We start from the raw sequence: 19,008 nt of genomic DNA, 5'->3' as shown, positions 1-19,008 counted from the left end.
AACTGGGCAATATTAGTCAAATTGTGGAAAAAGGACAGAATCATTTTTTTTGTCTACTATTTATGTATGCTACTTGTGAGACCATATGGTGGTGCCAGTTAAATAGCATCAAGAGTATCATGTGATTGTAGGCCTATAGCCTATTTACCAATCTGGACTCTAAAGTCAGTGTCCATCCAACTTCGCTTGCACCGCACCTTGTTCGACATCCTCCTCGTCCTCTCCACGCAGCAACTTCTGCAGCTGATCAAATCTGATCTGAGTCATACCCATAGAATTAGGAGTTAATATACTAATAATATACTAAGGATCTCGTACCATTGAAGCCATCCTCTGGAACCCTGAAACAATTAAAGTACAATAAGAACTGATCCCCTGTTCTCCATCAGGTCACCTACAGCATATAGTCCAATGCTAGACAAGTAAGCTTATATTAGTTCAGGGCCACAGTTAACTAGGCTACTAACAGTATCATATATGACTGTAAACTATCTCTGTTATACATGCACATATGATTGTATATTATCTGAAGAGCAATACAAGTGCATTGCAATAGGTTCATCTGTATATAGGCCTAGGATTTTGATAGAAACGCCTTTCATTTTGATAACAGATTGTTTTACTTCACACAATTCCTTTTTATAGCCTATCTTTATCGGATCAGCTGCCTTTGCTTGAGCAAAAAAGACTTCAACTACCAGGGAGCAAAGTCCACGCAGAAATGTAGTCCTCCTAAAGAACTACAGTACGTATTCTTCTCTTTTCGTGTCAACAACCAGAAGTGGTCTAACAACTATAGTCTACAATCAAGTAATAACGAGGTAAGAACGAAAACAGGAATAGATACAGTAACCCTGTGTAATTTTGTTCACTCTCTGTAACACTTGAAGCTTCGAGGGATATCCGCCGTAATGTGTCTAAATGTACCAGTTGTGATCACGTGCAACCATCAGTGACATAACGCAACGTTGTGGCATAATCAAACACCGGTCAATCGTATTATGATGCAAATGTGCCATATTAAACTATCACGCATTTTGACTTGGGTTATTTGATAGTTAGCACCATATTTGTTGACCTCAGATTCAACGATATCAGTTGAATTAGGCTACATAATGTGACACCAACTCAATGCAATGTAGCCATTTCTTTTACACGGTCTTGGTCGGGACATAGTACGATTTATCAGTTTCTGTACATGGCTTGGACAATCTTTAACATATATTAACGAATTGTTGAATCATATGAAAGGAAACTGGCAAAGTACTGTTTGAAATTGTACTAAAAATTAGAATACAGTTGTATTAGCCTGTAACGCTCAATGAGTGAATGGGTGTGGAGTCAGGCGCAGAGAGCAAAGGATGCGGGAAAAACACGCGTTAATGTCCAAAAATCACAGGAACAAAATAGTATACCCAACACAGGTATAACTACAAAACAAAAATGTACACTATCGTGAAAATACTAGGACAGTGAGAAACCCAACAAAACACTAACCACTCTAACACATACAGAATGAACAAGCCCGCACAAAGAGAAGCGGGCTAAACGAACTAAAATAACCCCACCCTAACAACCAAACAAGGAACAGGTGAAACCAATTAGACAAAACCAAACGAACACAGAACAAAGGATCGGTGGCAGCTAGTAGACCGGCGACGACGACTGCCACCCGAACAAGAAGGGGAGCCACCTTCGGTAATATTCGTGACAGTACTCCCGCAGCGCCCCGACGCCGGCCTCGGGGATGACCCGGGGCCGAGGTGCAGGGCGATCCGGATGGAGGCGATGGAACTCTCTCAACATAGATGGATCCAGAATATCCCCCACCGGGACCCAGCACCTCTCCTCCGGACCGTACCCCTCCCAGTCAACGAGGTACTGCAGGCCCCTCACCCGGCGTCTTGAGTCCAGAATAGCTCGTATCGTGTACGCCGGGGACCCCTCGATGTCCAGAGGGGGCGGAGGGACCTCCGGAACCTCACCTTCCTGCATGGGACCAGCTACCACCGGCCTGAGGAGAGACACATGAAACGAGGGGTTAATGCGATAATACGAAGGAAGTAATAATCGATAACAAACCTCGTTTATTCTCCTCAGGACTTTAAATGGCCCTACACACTGCGGACCCAGCTTCCGGCAGGGCAAGCGGAGGGGGCAGGTTTCGGGTCGAGAGCCATCTACCTGCCTGAGCTTCCTCTCAGTCCTGAGCTTCCTCTCAGTCCTGAGCTTCCCCTCAGTCCTGAGCTTCCCCTCAGTCCCGAGCTTCCCCTCAGTCCCGAGCTTCCCCTCAGTCCCGAGCTTCCCCTCAGTCCCGAGCTACCCCTCAGTCCCGAGCTACCCCTCAGTCCCGAGCTACCCCTCAGTCCCGAGCTGTCCCTCAGTCCAGTGGGGCCCTTGGTTAGGGTTACTAAGCCAAGGTCGGTGGCGAGGGTTGCCAATCTAAGGACGCGATGCATGCGGACTAAGACTTTGTTGGAGTGGGGCCCACGTCCCGTGCCGGAGCCGCCACCGTGGACGGACACCCTCCCGGACCCTCCCCTATGGGTTTAGGTGTGCGGCCGGGAGAAGGGGGGAAGGAGAAAGGTGGTTGAGTGTCATCTGATAGTTCACAGTGTCGAAGGTTGCAGATAGATCTAGGAGGATGAGAACGGAGAGTGGGACTTTTGTGAGTGTAATGTTTACATTCATATTGTTTATTTCACTTTTGTTTATTATCTATTTCACTTGCTTTGGCAATGTGAACAAATGTTTCCCATGCCAAAAAAAGCCCTTTGAATTTAATTGCGTGAGTCAGCTTTGGCAGTGTGGAGACTGAACCACCGTGACACAGAGGAGTGCAGTCTCAGTTGAGTGACCCGTCTTGAAGCCTGATTGGTTAGGGTCAAGAAGGTCGTACTGAGAGAGATAGCGAGAGAGTTGGTCAGAGGCAGCACATTCAAGTGTTTTGGAAAGAAAAAGAAAGAAGGGACAAGGCCATAATAGGGTAAGGGATTTTTGATTGAGGTTACCTCAGTTGATGTGTGAAATGCTCCTAAAGCAAATATTTCACTAACTGGATTCTAAATTCCTATAGAAGTCTAGTCTGAAAAATTAATTTCACAAGCATGTTGTAGTCTTTTGGAAGTAATGGCAGAATATTCCATATTCCTCTGTATTACCCAGACCCATGTGATCATCCACTATGTCAAGGTTCACATATTGTGTTAAAGATCGACTGAATACTGAATGTTTCTCACAGGCTGATCGACTTTAACAGATATATTAAGACAGATGAAAGCATCAGAATGTTTCAAATGGGTAATCGTTTGAAAGGTCTTATAAGTCAATTTAATAAGTCATATTTAATAAATGTGTTGTTTTCCTGCTGTTATCTCTCTGCTGTACTGCTGCATGTTGTGTATAATTGAGTCAGTAATGATTTTTTATATGCTCTAGTCAGTCTAGTGTATAAATCCAATATCTGTTTCGATTACAACTGCATGCACTGTTGATTTAGTAATATTCTTTATAAAATATATATTTTTTACCTTTATTTTGACAGGGAGACAATGCTGAGACCATATTAAAATACAATATAAACATTAAACTACACATCCATATACATATTAAAATACATGTTATTATGCACAAAAATACATGAACAGCAAAACACAATAACAAACACATTCTTCAGTGTAAAGATTCCCTAACAGGTGTCTGAAATGCCCTAGAGGCACCAATTCCTCATATATATATATTCTTTACCCTTTTTCTCCTCAATTTTGTGGTATCCAATTGGTAGTTACAGTCTTGTCCCGTCACTGCAACTCGGGAGAGGCAAAGGTTGAGAGCCGTGCGTCCTCCTAAACACAACCCAGCCAAGTCACACTGCCCGCTTAACCCGGAAGCCAGCCGCACCAATGTGTCGGAGGAAACACTGTATGCCTGGCGACCGTGTCAGCATGCATTGCACCCGGCCCGCCACCGGAGTCACTAGGTCACGATGGGACAAGAACATCCCTGCTGGCCCTAACCCAGACGATGCTGGGCCAATTGTGCGTCGCCCCATGGGTCTCGCTGTCGCGGCCAGCTGCGACAGAGCCTGGACTCAAGCCAGGCTCTTTAGTGGCACAGCTAGCACTGCGATGCAGCGCCTTAGACCACTGCCCCACTCAGGAGTCCCTAATTCCTCCTATTTTAAAGTGCATTGGAGATCATTCCACACGTAAGGTGCAAAAAAACTGAAAGCAGATCTACCCAACCCAGTGGAGATGGAAGGGACCTCCAGAGTTAGCCCTCCCTGAGACCGGGTCTGGTATCTCTAACAGTGAAGTAAGGTAGGGTGGAAGTTTATGTAGATAAACTGTGTCCAATGGCTTCAATACATTGGCAGCTGTGTTCATATAGGCAATATCTCCATAGTCTAACACCTGTATGAATGTCGACTGAATTATATATTTTTATTTCATTTAATGAAAAGCATATAAAATAAGCACATTTGAATTCTTTATATCTTAACTAACTCATCATGCTTTTTCAAAAAGCTTTTTGTCAATCCAGATGTCCAGATATTTATAAGCGCTGACACGATCAATCAGGACACCATCCAATGTATATATGCATAAATCATCAGAGACATTTTTACGTGATATGGAGAACAACACATACTTGGTTTTACCTGCATTAAGTACCAGTGTCAGTTCAACAAAGGCGTTCTGCAAATCAACGACGGCAGATTGAAGCTCCTACAAAGCCTGGTCAACCGTGGGGGCAATAGCAGACACAAACAGTGTCGTCTGCACTGCATACAGGTGTATGTTAAACAAAGCAGATAGACCAACATTGTTTGTATAGACAGTAAAAAGTACACAACCTGAAATCGATCCCTGTGGGAGACCTTTTGTAATATCAAGGAAACCTGACTCAACACCATCAGAAAAACATTATTTAAAAAAAGATATAAAATAGAAACATATTATTTTGTTATGCCGCTTATCAGTCTTTTGTGGTGTTCAAAGGGCCCTAAAACCATTCATCTGAGAAAATGGATTTTGTAAAGTTGTGTAAATTCAGCCTGGTTAAACCAGACTGAATGTGGCTACATTATTTTGGGTGCCAGGCTAATGTAAGGTTAAGTGTAATACACTTATTTCATTTAGTTATAAGACATTTTTGAGGAAATGTACCATTTAAGAATAACTGATTTGTAGATATACACCTATGTTTTGCCTTTAGTTATAAAAACAGTGAGCCAATGTATAACAGCTATAAACCTGAAGGATATATACAATAGGTCATAATGTCCTGGCTTATAGTAGGACGATTTTAATTGAGATACAATTTCCATCAGAATAGATTACTGTTTTGAATCAAATCACATTTTATTAGTCACATGTGCCAAATACAACAAATACAACAACCTTACAAGTGCTTATTTACGAGCCCCTAACCGACAGTGCAGTTTTAAAAAATACAGATAAGAATAAGAGATCAAAGTAACAAGTAATTAAACAGCAGCAGTGAAAAATAACAATATATACAGATGGGTGCCGGTACAGAGTCAATGTGCGGAGGCACCGGTTAGTTGAGGTAGTATGTACATGTAGGTAGAGTTCATTAAAGTGACTATGCATAGATGACAACAGAGAGTGTCAGTGGTATGGAGAGGGGAGGGGCAATGCCTTTGACTAGATGTTCAGGAGTCTTATGGCTTGGGGGTAGAAGCTGTTTAGGAGCCTCTTGGACCTGGACTTGGCTCATGAATCATGTTGTTAACTCGGTGCCATCCTCCTAGACCTGAGGGGTATATACCACAAAGCAGGATCAGTGAGTTAGCCAGCTAACTTTGATAAACAGCCAAATAACTGTTGATTATCTGGTTCTAAAGGAAAACGTATGGTTTTATTTGTTATGAAAAATGCATGCAGTATTTTTCTGGATTAACATGTCAGACTAATGTGATTCATGTTAAATATACTGTCTTGCTTAGTTTCAGGGGCTAATATACGTTGTGAACTGTTTTTGTTTCCTTTGTCTGCTTGTGTGCAAATCCCCTTGTGGTTTCTGTTTGTAGGCAGTGTGGTGATTTTCCTGCTTATGAAAAGAAACTGGTTTACACAGTGAAACAGCCTTTTATCTGTAAACACAGTTAGTTTGATCTGACGATGATTTTTCCGCTCATCAGTTGTTTGTTGTTATGAGCCATGCGCATTGAAACAATGCACAGCTCAAACTTGACCAATACACAGAAAAGGCAAAGATAAGCTATCAATGCTGAAACATAGTCTAGTTATTTTTTGACCAACTTTGTTTCATATCACACAACATTCAGAAACACTGCTATTCTATAGGCTTAGTATCTGTCTCTTGGCTTGTAGGCCACTTTCTTTTCCAGACTGTACTGCACTCATTTAGCTAGATTCTCCAAATGTCATCTTTGTTTTGCCAAAACGTCCGGTCTGTACCACACATCGACTGTGACTGATTGTGATTGGTCTTGTTCAGAAGGTCAACGTGTGATCATCAGTAGCAGGCCTGGCCTGTATGTTCCTCTCAGAGGGTTGATCATTCAGTAACACATTGTTACAGAGGACAGCAGGGCAGACAGGACAGAGGAGGCTCGCTCTCAGCCTCAGGGTTCTCTCTAAGCAGGGGAAGGGGGAAGAGCTAAAACGAATCATTGACAGTGAAGGGGAAGTTACCTTGGAAACCACAAACCTGCAGCGTTTGAGACAGTTGAAGTAAGCCCAGAGAAGTCTTGAATGGGTGTTTTTCTTATGTAGTGACATGTACTTTAACTGCAGGCAGGCAGGCAGGAGGTTGAGTAGGGTGCAAAAAGTGTGTTTTATTCACAAAATAAGGATAGCCTAGTGATAGCAGTGGTTAGTGATAAATTATAGGCCTAATGTCTGCAAACATAGGCAAAAAGAACTTACAAAACAAACAAAGAAATTGAACTCAATCTAAACTGGATTTGACCTAAGGAAACAGGCTACGGGTAGGCCTTCTGTGAAACAAAATACATCCTACATTCTGATAGGCCTACTCATCAGAGCTCCTCGATGTCGGTCAAGAACACTAGGAAAGGCAGGTAGAAATAGCTAGGGGCTAAACCATAGCTCCAATGAACCGATGAACTGTTAAAATACACAACAGAGAGGCTATACACTAGAGCTGTCTAAAAGCAGACGAATCACATTATTGAAATGCCGTATACTTAAGCATTTTACAATAGGAGATATCTCATGATTAGGCAAATAACCAACAAATACAAAATGGCCAAACCCGCTGGAAAAAGGTGTGCATGCTTGTGGAGCAACCGAGGATGTACACGCACAAGTCCGCGGGAGCGCTTCGTGAAGTGTGCGGTCATGCACGGTCATGCACGGTCATGCACGGTCATGCATGGTCATGCACGGTCATGCACGGTCATGCACGGTCATGCACGGTCATGCACGGTCATGCACGAAGAAGCGCCACTAATCACAAAGTAAGAACACAAGATAAATGCTCAAACTGAAGGAAAATTACTTCACTTTATTAACAAACCTGACTCACGATTAGCGTTTATACCAACATTCAAATCTCAAGAAAGTCAGGGCGAGTCTAGCCGGTTGGACAGGTGATCGCAAGTCACGATTAGCCTAATTAAAGAGCGCCTGTCGCCATTACATAACCTGGCTAGGTATAACTTTGAACCTATAAATCTACAGCCATTGTGTGTTTTTTACAAGCACATATTTCACCTGCATCATATCATGCGTCATGATCTGACTTTTGAAATGCTTTGACTTCCCATTGCAGCCCCATAGAGGAGACCAGGGCACGAAGTAACAGCTAAATAACTGAAATTAGAAACCACTTGAAAAGCGTTTATTCGATGTGCTAAAGGGACAAATCAAAATGTACTGGAGGGGTGAGCCTGGTCCAACTCGAGGTGTCTTAAAAACAAATGCACCCCCCCCACCACACACACAACATTACCAATATTTTCACATGACCCTCCCCTTATACTGTAAAATAAATTAAACACCCTTCCCCCTCATAGAATTAACTCAAAATAATGTTTACGACCACAACAAAAACAATACATGTAGCGACCCTGCTTATAAACATGGATATTGACTTTGCCACTTCAGCATGCTTTTGTGGCACAGTCAACACCACGCAGGGCTACGGGCCAGAATGTTGAGGCTTCGCCGACCACCACAGACGAGCTCACTCTCCCTGCCTGTTTCATTACACTACGATCAGAGCTGGCTGCAGACAATGATCAGCTAGGAGGAATTCAGACTTTCAAAATTTTGATGCCATATTTATAATTATATAAAACACATGCAATGCATTTTCCACCAACAGGTTTCAACCAATAAACAAAGCATACTGACTTTGTGCACTTCAATATCATGGTTGGCATTTTCAACACCACAATAAATAGACTATGTCAATCTCAACAAACAGAAAATACACCCCTCCCTACCTTGTAGGTTATCAAAGGCTTGGCTTGACAATCTCTGAATGCCATTAAACTTTTTGGTGTTTTGTTACAGATGTCTCTTTGCATTCATCAATTGGCCGCTGGACAGTTTGGATTGATTGATTGATTGTATTTGTCCGTTTAAAAAACACATATGTATACAAAGGTTTTTTCAAGTGACCACGATTGCACAATAACGTTGGGGACTTATTTCCATTGTGGTCCTTATTTTTTTTAAACGTAAGTACATATATAATTACTTAGATCCAGACACGTTACAGAGATAGAGACACGCAAACAAATGCTCAACCTCCAGGTGAGTATGAAGGGGGAGTTTAAGTACAATTCTTACAAGCTTGTTTTGGCTGGTGTGTAGCTTATTATTGACATGTTTGGGGCTGCTGATGAACCATGGTGCGCAGGCATAATCAAAGTGACACTGGGCCAGCGCACTTATCACTCTTTAGGGTGTCTATAGCTTTCCATCCATATGGCAACAGATTTTCATGTGAATATTCTAAAAACTTCATAAAAACATATGCTGCACATCAAAACACAAGGGATAGTGTATCTGTAATTTGTTATATGTTGTTTTTAAGGACATGGTAAATGTAGCTCATTTGACCAACATCGCTCATTTGTTGATGGAGCTGGCTGCGGCAGGCCAGATCTGAATGCATATGGTTGTCCATTACATGTGTCAAATGTCCGGTGAATTCAAATCTTCCCTGTCATGTTGCCCGGTGACATATGCCATTTCAGAGTTTCCTCCAGGAAAATTGGACACCGGACAACATGACAGGGCAGATTGTTATTTTTGGCTAATTTAGTTTATTTTAATCCAAATATTAGTTCCAAATCAGAGCCGTTTTCAATTACCCCTCATTTTTTGCCATTGAAGACCGTGTTACAATGAATCCCACAGCCTGTTACAATTACCCCTCATTTTTTGCCATTGAAGACCGTGTTACAATGAATCCCACAGCCTGTTACAATTACCCCTCATTTTTTGCCATTGAAGACCATGTTACAATGAATCCCACAGCCTGTTACAATTACCCCTCATTTTTTGCCATTGAAGACCATGTTACAATGAATCCCACAGCCTGTTACAATTACCCCTCATTTTTTGCCATTGAAGACCGTGTTACAATGAATCCCACAGCCTGTTACAATTACCCCTCATTTTTGCCATTGAAGACCATGTTACAATGAATCCCACAGCCTGTTACAATTACCCCTCATTTTTTGCCATTGAAGACCATGTTACAATGAATCCCACAGCCTGTTACAATTACCCCTCATTTTTTGCCATTGAAGACCATGTTACAATGAATCCCACAGCCTGTTACAATTACCCCTCATTTTTTGCCATTGAAGACCGTGTTACAATGAATCCCACAGCCTGTTACAATTACCCCTCATTTTTTGCCATTGAAGACCGTGTTACAATGAATCCCACAGCCTGTTACAATTACCCCTCATTTTTTGCCATTGAAGACCATGTTACAATGAATCCCACAGCCTGTTACAATTACCCCTCATTTTTTGCCATTGAAGACCATGTTACAATGAATCCCACAGCCTGTTACAATTATCCCCGTGAGAAATACAAGGGGAGCGTTTTTCTTCAGCCACTTTCGAGTTGAATTGTAAACTTTACTGGTATGTCCTAAAAACGTTATTACAGTGTATAATTGCAATAATTTCCTTACATACTCACATAAATACGATCTCATCTCTACCTTCTCTTCTCTCCATAGGAGATATTTGGCCAGTGTTTGTGTTGGTCTGAGGTGGTGATCAGCGTCATGGAGATGGTTATGAACATCCTGATGATACCAGTACCAGGTGGAGTATCTGTGCCCCTGTTCATGATCTTCCTGGCTCTGCTCTACTGGTAAATCAATGTCTTCTGCCTCTAGTCTAGGGCAATAGAACAAATCCACAACTCAGCATGTATTGTAAACAGATGTGCGTGTTGGTACTGTGTGTGTTTTTCAGTTTAGTATGTGTTGTGTTTATGACATAATATGCTTGACATATTCAAGCAAACACAATTACGTATTGTATAGGTGTAGCAGTGTCGTCTTGTGACGTCATTATATTACATATTGATGTACTGCAGGGGTTGTCAACAGGTGGCCCGTTGTTGGTCAGAAAAACACCAGGAAAGACACCAGGAATTCAGAAAATATGTTCCCAAGTATTCCCACAAATAAAACAATTTGAGATATGTGTTTGTGTCTCAATGTAATCAAGATGTGAATTGATTGTCATTGTCACATTTGCAGTGGACAATTTATAGTGATTATTTTCAATCGGTCTGTGGCTGAATCTCGTTGCCTACCGCTGAGGTACCCCCGAAGTACTACATGTCACAGGTCTACAGATTTACACGTCACAGATCTACACGTCACAGGTCTACATGTCACATACCCACATACTTTATGTTACAGTATGCATTGTACTGTTCTAAGCTTTGATTTGGAGAATGTTAGTGCACAGAAGCCTGGATGTCAGGATAGTTGCAGGGTGTTCAAACGACACACACTACAAGTCCTCGATTCAGGGTAGGAGGTTAATCAGCATGAACCGATCAAAATACAACATTTTGCATGTTCTCAACCTTCATCACATCTGACTAAAAGTGAGAAAACCACTTTGCAGAAGGAGCACGTTTCATTTCAGTCCCACACTAGCAAGGATTAGTATCCGTCTAGGCCAGCCATGCCAGATTGATGCTCTGTCATACAAAGTAGCGAGAGAGGCTGACAAGCATGTTCTTTCTCTCTCTGCAGAGTACGGAGACTGACTGGACACTGTTGGGTGTTCAGTGTTGTGGAAAATGTTGTTTTGTAGAGCAAGCATAACGCCTGCTGTTTGTGGTATACCGGTGATACACTTGGTTTCTCTTTACCTTGTGGGTTATACACTACATACTGTAGGTTTCCACTTCAGATATATAGCAGTTTCAGGCACCATGTTGAAACTGTTGGTTTTTGAAGATGCCGACTACACACACACACGCACACACACTCAGTTCCTCAGGACAAGTCAATTCCTGTCTGTTGCCATTCAGTTGTAACAAATCAAAAGAGGCTGTGGTATATAAGGTCCTCTTAAGCTGTCTCACCCCAAATGAGGATTTATATCTGACGATGAAACTAACTTGCACGAGGGGCCGTCATGACACCGGGGTTCGAAATGACTAGATTTAGGAGAGGTCAAGTCAATTTGTCTCTGGCTCTCCGTCATTGTCATAAGCCACATCAGAGAATTATTAGGTTTGCCCTTTAAACGTTGCTGAACTGCAAAATGTGTCTCGGCATAGAACCTTTCACCTCATCTAAACTGCACAAACTGTTCTCTGGGAAATCAGAACACTGCCTTGTTTTGCAGTGAAGTCCTGTCCGTTTCTATTGACTTCACATGAATACTCTCATACTCTCCACGCTGGAAACGTCAACATGTGTTAATGATCTTTATCTCCAAGAAATGGCTTAATCACAGTTGCAGCATTGCTGGCAGTTTTAGTACAGGGGTGTTTTCAACGGCAAGAAGCAAACATTTCCTCTCTGAGGAGTCCTAGGGCTAGTCTTGGCCAGGCAGTGTGTGCCCAGTCAGAGTTTCACACAGCTCAAGCTGAACCTCAGGTGAACCCTCCCTGGGACCAGACTCCACCTCACTCTCATGGCAGACCCAGCAGCTGAATGCTCAACCCTGTCTGCCTAGAAGACCATAGGACAGAGTGCCACCTACTGGTCAGTGGAGTATTGTCTGTCTGGAAAACAGAAGTTGCCGCCTGGTTAAACAGAGTCATATTCTTTAGGCACCAAATGGAAGAAAACGGACTGAAACAGGGAAGGGCTACTAAACGTGACCATTCTCTGTTTTGCTACAGTCTGCCCTAATGAATACTACCCTGGTTTATTCCCACTATAAAATACTTTGATTGTCTGTTCATGCGTTTTATGGAGGGATCAAATTCTGCTTAGTAAAAAAGTATTTTTTCCCCCCACATGGTTTGGGCAGGTCCAGTCATATTTTGGGCTCCTGAGTGGCGCAGCAGTCTAAGGCACTGCATCGCAGTGCTAGAGGTGTCACTACATAGCCTGGTTTGATCTCAGGCTGTATCACAACCGGCCGTGGTCAGGAGTCCCATAGGGCGGCGCTCAATCGGCCTAGTGTTGTCCGGGTTAGGCTGTCATTGTAAATAAGAATTTAAAATAAGAATTTTTGTTCTTAACTGACTTGCCTAGTTAAATAAATATAAATATGATTTACTTCCTTTCTGACTCAATTGTCCATTGCTTTGCCCCTCTTTTCTCTCCTTGACTCATGTGGATTTGATGGGGAAATGTTCTGTCTGTTTGAGGATACAGAGAGACGTTTCTATAGCTTAGGTACCGGGGGATATTGCCACCACATTGCAACCTGTGTGTTCTCCATAGGGTCTCCCCAATAGCCTAGCTGTAAGTGCAGTGTGGGTTTTGTGTGTAATACAATGCCGTCGGCACACATGCAAAGTGACTGAACTCCCCCCTCACACACACACACACACACACACACACACACACACACACCCTTCTCCTTTGTAACTGTAGACGTTTGTTTTCCTGGCCCACTGTCCCCTCGAGAACTTGTGTTAAACTATGTATCAGAATGAACTCTGGAAGGAACACAGTGTGTGTAACCCAACCAGGGCCCATTCACTGGACACTCAGTCCAAGTGGAACGGATGACATACGCCCCGATGATCTCACGACAAATGAACTGACTGGGGCTGTGATATCCAAGTGTCATCGTTGATGGACACTCTAACCCATAGGCACCGTTTCAAAGGTTATAATAAAGATGGTGATATCATCGGAGGTTCAGACACAGATCCATATTGCTTTTATAAGACTTAGGTAGCATCCCATATAAATGAATAAAGGGAGGTTTGGTATAAGGAGAAACTCCTTTAGTCTGTTTTTGATATAAAATCATGGCTATAAAATGGTTAGTATCCTGGCCACATTGTTCTGGGATGTCAATGTATGTGGGAGCAACATATTCTACTCCATCCGTGTGTGGTTTCACCTGCACAGTTCTCTGGATTGGACTCTGACAACATGCATGACCAATATGTTTCATTAAGGCAAGCAGACTGGATAACAGTGGCTTAGCTAATTGGAATAAGCAGATGCCCAGTCTGTGTGCAATAATATCCCTCATTGGAAATATGCAATAAGCGATTGATCATATCAGAACGTTTCACCCCACTCTTAAAATGCATTGCCAGTGCTCTAAGAGTATTGTGTGTGGATGCGTCTCAGTCTTTCCAGCTCTCCCTAATAAAACCCTACCTCCTGAAGAACAAGAGGGAGTAACAACAGGCAGGCTGTAACCAAGGTGGCAGAACAGGGCATCATAAAACACCCCACCCTTTGGAGTAGCTCAGTCTGGAGCCTCTTCAGGCAGAGCAGAGCCATAGCACAGTATCTAATCAGACCTGGGTTCAAATAATATTTGAAATCATTTCAAATACTTTATCCGGGCTTGATTGCGCTAGCTTGGCGCAGTGTGACAAATAGAGTAGTCCCGCAAATGCAAACCCCACCCCATCTGGAACTCCAGGCAGACAAAAAGCAAAAGCTGAAATATTTGCAATAGTATTTGAACCCAGTCTAATAAACCCAGGACAGCTGACTTGGCAGCGCTGCGCCACAGTGCGCTGGTATCCTGTAGTTGGCCTTCCGTTGTCATTGGATGAGCCCCGTGGAGTACTTATTGTTTAGTTGAGGCTGGTTGGACAGCTCGTCCATCACACCTGCTAATCATACCACTGACTGCACACCTCACACATCACACCTCCCTGACAGACAGACAAGCTGCCCTGCTCAGCCATTTTTATTTGAACATGTTTATTAAATACTGAATATGGTCCACGACTACAATATCACAGAGACCGACCCACTGAAAGGTACAGTTCATCCTTCCAAGTCCACGAAAGTGTGTACAAGCGGCGAGTGTTAGACTAGAACTGAGGCTTGGGGTTGACATGCTATGGACAATGGCTCATTCTGGCTCTCCTCCTCATGACATCCAACCTGACAGACACTTGAACCCTTGTGCTCCGCAGAGCCAACAGGAAAGAGGGGGACTGTACACCATATTAGAAAAATTAATTTAAAAATGTTTTTAGACACAAATGAATTCATTTTTACAAAATATAATTCCATTCACAATTAAATTGTTCCAATAAGGCCTTCCTGAGTTGTGAACTTTGAGTAGAAATGTAGTTGTTATGGTACTCTATCTAGAAGCTACTCTCAGTACAATGCTAGTCGGGGGGAAGCTGATTAGCCAAGGCGCTGTCTTTGTGAAGGAGCTGACGTCAGAGAGAATGTGTTTATTTTTCCATGATGGATGAAGTGTTTCACAACACAGCTCGTCTTCCTGTTGCACTCAAGTAGCCATCCCCTTCGAAAGCAACAATCAGCGGTTGAAACAATACCAAAGTGTTTTTCTCGCCCCTGTTTCGGAGGGATGGGGCTGGAGAAATGTAACCACTCTCAAATTCATAGACAGAGCTATGGATCCAATGACTGACTCTCCATGATATCAAATTCATAGACTGAGCTATGGATGCAATGATTGACCCTCCATGATATCAAATTCATAGACAGAGCTATGGATCCAATGACTGACCCTCCATGATATCAAATTCATAGACAGAGCTATGGATCCAATGACTGACCCTCCATGATATCAAATTCATAGACAGAGCTATGGATCCAATGACTGACCCTCCATGATATCGAATTCACCGTTTTAACCAGGTTTTGAGACTATATAGTGTTTGTTTACATTTAATTTGTTTACAAACGTTGGAGTAAAAAAGTTTATATTTTGGGTTCTCGTGGAGTGTGACAGTTGAACTAAGCTCATGAGGCATTTATAAGTTATATTCTTCAAGAATCAATAGATATATATCATTCATTTATAAGTCCAAAAATGGATGTAGCAACTGCTAATTGCCTCTTTGATAGGCCAACAGCGCTCATTTAGACACCTTTACTTTGCGACAACTTCATGAGAGAATCTTTGTCTCCCCTGGGGTTAGCTGTACGTAGCTTTGTTCATACTGTTGTTCTGGTACGTGGTGAAAAAGGGAGAGAGAAACACTGTGTGTGTGTGTGTGTGTGTGATGCATGCCTGCCTGCCTGCCTGCCTGCCTGCCTGCCTGCCTGCCTGCCTGCCTGCCTGCCTGCCTGCCTGCCTGCCTGCCTGTGTGCGTGAATGTGAGGGCGGGATCCATGTGAGTCATAATTACTGTAAATCGAATGGAGGTGCCAGTCACATGTGCATTTGTTTTGCGGCAGTATGACTCCGCATCGCAGCGTGACTCGCCACCTCTACAATACCCCGCTCTAATATAACAGTGTGATGCACCTCTCCAACCAACAGCGCTTTCTCTCTGCCATCTTTGTCAACCAATTCTCTCAACGAAAACCCACACATGTCCTCGTCACTGACTTTACCTTTGTGGTTCAATCCGGTCTCCTGCTTTGTTTGTGGAAGCTCATTGGAGCGACACCGAGTCGCCCCCCCCGGATGGTGCATCCGTACTGCAGCTGTGGGACTGTCTACAGCACAATAGAGGGATGGCAGACTTTGCATTGGTCCGGAGCAGTGAGTTGTGTGTTTAAATGACAGTCTTAGCAGTCTTAACACGCGGCTTACGACTGCAGTGGGAGACCATGATGAGAGGGGAGAAACACACTGTGTCCAATAAGTGAGAACCAGTGGTCATCATGGCACCAGTTGGGCCTCTGGTTAACACAAAGAGTAATGCTGCCAATGTCCTGGAGATGAAACAGGTCCTAGGGGAGGTTGTTCAGTGTGTGAGGTGGATGTGCATAGATTGAAAAGGAATCTAAAGAGATTTTCACCTGAGGCCGTCCACTTCGACTGTCTATGTATGTGGAGACAAGACTATTATGAGCTGTAAACAATGTGCTGATGTCTCACTTTATCCCCCCGGTTTCAGGCGGAATACGACAGCTGCTAAAGCACTTTGTCTGTGGTGGGATTGGGTCATTTCTGATGGATAGTTTGTGTTAAAGTGGAGTGGGTTGTCTGTTAGGATTGGTGAGCCCTTACAGACAACCATGGACACTTCCTTATCAATAACTGAAGGAGATGGGATGCTTGGACCTAAAGCATTGATTGTTCCGAGTGCGTGTGTCTGTGTGCATTCAGGGTCGATAGGGTGCATGCTTTTGTGTGCATCCTAGTGTCTATACGTGTGACTTCCTGAGTCGCTATGTGTGAAGCCATTGTTTTACCCCGGGTTAATATTCATGGGTTGGGGATTGCAAGCCGGCTCAGTTATTGATGTGGCTCATTGCTTTTCTGCGCGGCACAATGGATGACGTTGATTGATGGTGTGTTACGATGGATTGGGTGACACAGGGGAATGCCAGACATGTACAGCTACAGGCATCAGGGCTACAACCCCAGCTACACGGCCACGCGGCTCCATGGCTCCATAATGAAGACCGCTCTTGTCGGATAATGAAGAACACATCGCCTTTTATGGTATGGAGATAAGCCGTGTTCAGACAGGAACTATTCGTATTTACGGCAGGGAGATAAATATAAGTTGAGCTAGACAAGACCTGGGTATATAAATGTGGAAAGGGAGAAGAAAAAAAAAACGAATTAAGTTAGTTTGTGTGAAACATTTTAGAGATAGTAGAAGTAGCATGTTGTTTTTAAACGTGTGCTTTGTTTTCTCCTCTAATAAAACAACAGCTAATTCAAAGGGACATCGGATCCACTTGTGCTTCCTCACCAAAAGGAGGCTATCGAGGGGAGGCCCCTCTTCCGTTTGCCTACTAACGAATTGACACTCGACCACTTATCGGTTTCCGGGTCACAGAGGAGAGAGGACGGAAGACTGACTTTTTCCCAAACAAGAACCCCCCCATCCCCCTGGTCTCTGGTTGTTGTGTTCTGGCTGTATGCTGGTATGCAGGCGTTGCAGCTCCACAGTTAAACAATCAGAGGAGTACTCTAGATAGGACTGAACTCTCCAATGCACTGTAACAGCCAGCCAGGCCCTGGGACACAGACACACAACCACACAACACATACAAGGGCGTTTTCTTTCACACCACACGGCTCCCCGCCAGCACAAAGCACCTAATTCCATGCTCCTACCGTTTCAGCCAGCACACAGCATTATAGGGGACTCACCCCTCCCTCCATCCTCCTCCAATCGACCCATCTGGACCCATCCATTAATTTCCCTGTGAGTCTCCAGTGGGAAGGCGGGGGCTCAGGCTGACAGATCTCCATGTTACTGATGCTGCACACTTCCCTCTGGTTGAGTGGGTGTGCCTTCATGTTTGTGTGCTTGCATTTTCAAATGGGGGCTAGTGTCTGGAGAGATTATCCAGCCATGCACAAATCAATGGGCACATATTAATGCCGATTTTATGAGGCACTTAACAATGAAAAAAGCAATAAGCTATGACATGGATAATCCAAAAGGGGCATGAAAGGCATTGCAAAGCAATTACAACAGCTCTGCTCCTCTCCTGTTGATTTACAGACATGCCTGAAACCACTGTTTGAAACCAACAATATTATCCAGGTAGTGTGTGTATGACTTCTTCTGTTGCCACTTTTTGTACACTGCTTGGGTTTCGAGTTTGGTGTGTGTGTCCATGTGCCTTTACACTAAGGGAGGTGTGTGTGTGTGTGTGGGTGGTTGTATTGTCAGATGCAGTCAGAGAGGACTGATTGTGTTTGTCGCTAATGATGGATGCCTCTGAGGTGTCTCTGATTGCATGTAGGCTCAATGGCACTCTGTGGCTTCGCACTTACGCACTTATGCACGCACACACACACACACACACACACACACACACACACACACACACACACACACACACACACACACACACACACACAGACAGCAACTGCTGAGAATCATACTGGGTTATTCATGAAGAGAAACAGCATCGCGACATGCATGGTGAAGAGAACATGATAATAGCACAATAAAAATGGCCTTCTGTACGAGGGAGGCTCTGATGGTAAACACATGACAACTACAAGAACCAGTGGGGAGCTGGGTTGTGTTCATTATGGCAAGCAACGGAAAAGGTTTTGCTACAGAAAATGAAAATCAATGTTTTATTTATTAGACAAGTCCAGGTAGTCCCTCTTGGTTTTCTTCCGTTTGTTTTGGTTTTCTTCCGTCTGTTTTCTTCCATTTGATGCAACGCTATGGTTTACCCATGATGCCCTGGGAACACCCCCTGTCTTCACCCTCTGATTGTCCGAATCTCACATTGCCAGATCTGTGGGGTTGTTTGAAGGAGGTGTGTCTTCCTATTCTCTGACACCTCTAATTTCAGTGTGCAGACAGATAAAACAGCCCTGCCAGCTGTAACCCTTCAATCTAAATGAGACTCCAATCCCCCTGACCACCAAATGACCTGTCCCGTGTGTCTGTGTGCCTGTGTGCCTGTGTGCCTGTGTGCGTGCAA

At 43.5% G+C, this 19,008-nt stretch overlaps 1 protein-coding gene across 3 annotated transcripts in view; it reads left to right on the top strand.

Moving 5' to 3' along the window:
• The first annotated feature begins 716 nt into the window (after positions 1–716).
• The window catches only part of LOC112252557 (thromboxane-A synthase), a 106,970-nt gene continuing 88,678 nt past the window's right edge, over positions 717–19,008 (top strand). For all 3 annotated transcript variants that reach the window (XM_042323259.1, XM_042323260.1, XM_042323258.1), the window contains exons 1-2: positions 717–821; positions 10,222–10,358. The gene's annotated coding sequence lies outside the window, so the exon portion shown is untranslated. The remainder of the gene's footprint in view (positions 822–10,221; positions 10,359–19,008) is intronic.

Source organism: Oncorhynchus tshawytscha, linkage group LG06 (genome assembly GCF_018296145.1).
Source record: "Oncorhynchus tshawytscha isolate Ot180627B linkage group LG06, Otsh_v2.0, whole genome shotgun sequence".
Lineage (NCBI taxonomy): Eukaryota > Metazoa > Chordata > Actinopteri > Salmoniformes > Salmonidae > Oncorhynchus > Oncorhynchus tshawytscha.
Note: the sequence above shows the minus strand (reverse complement) of the source record. Positions and strands in the feature narration are given on the sequence as shown.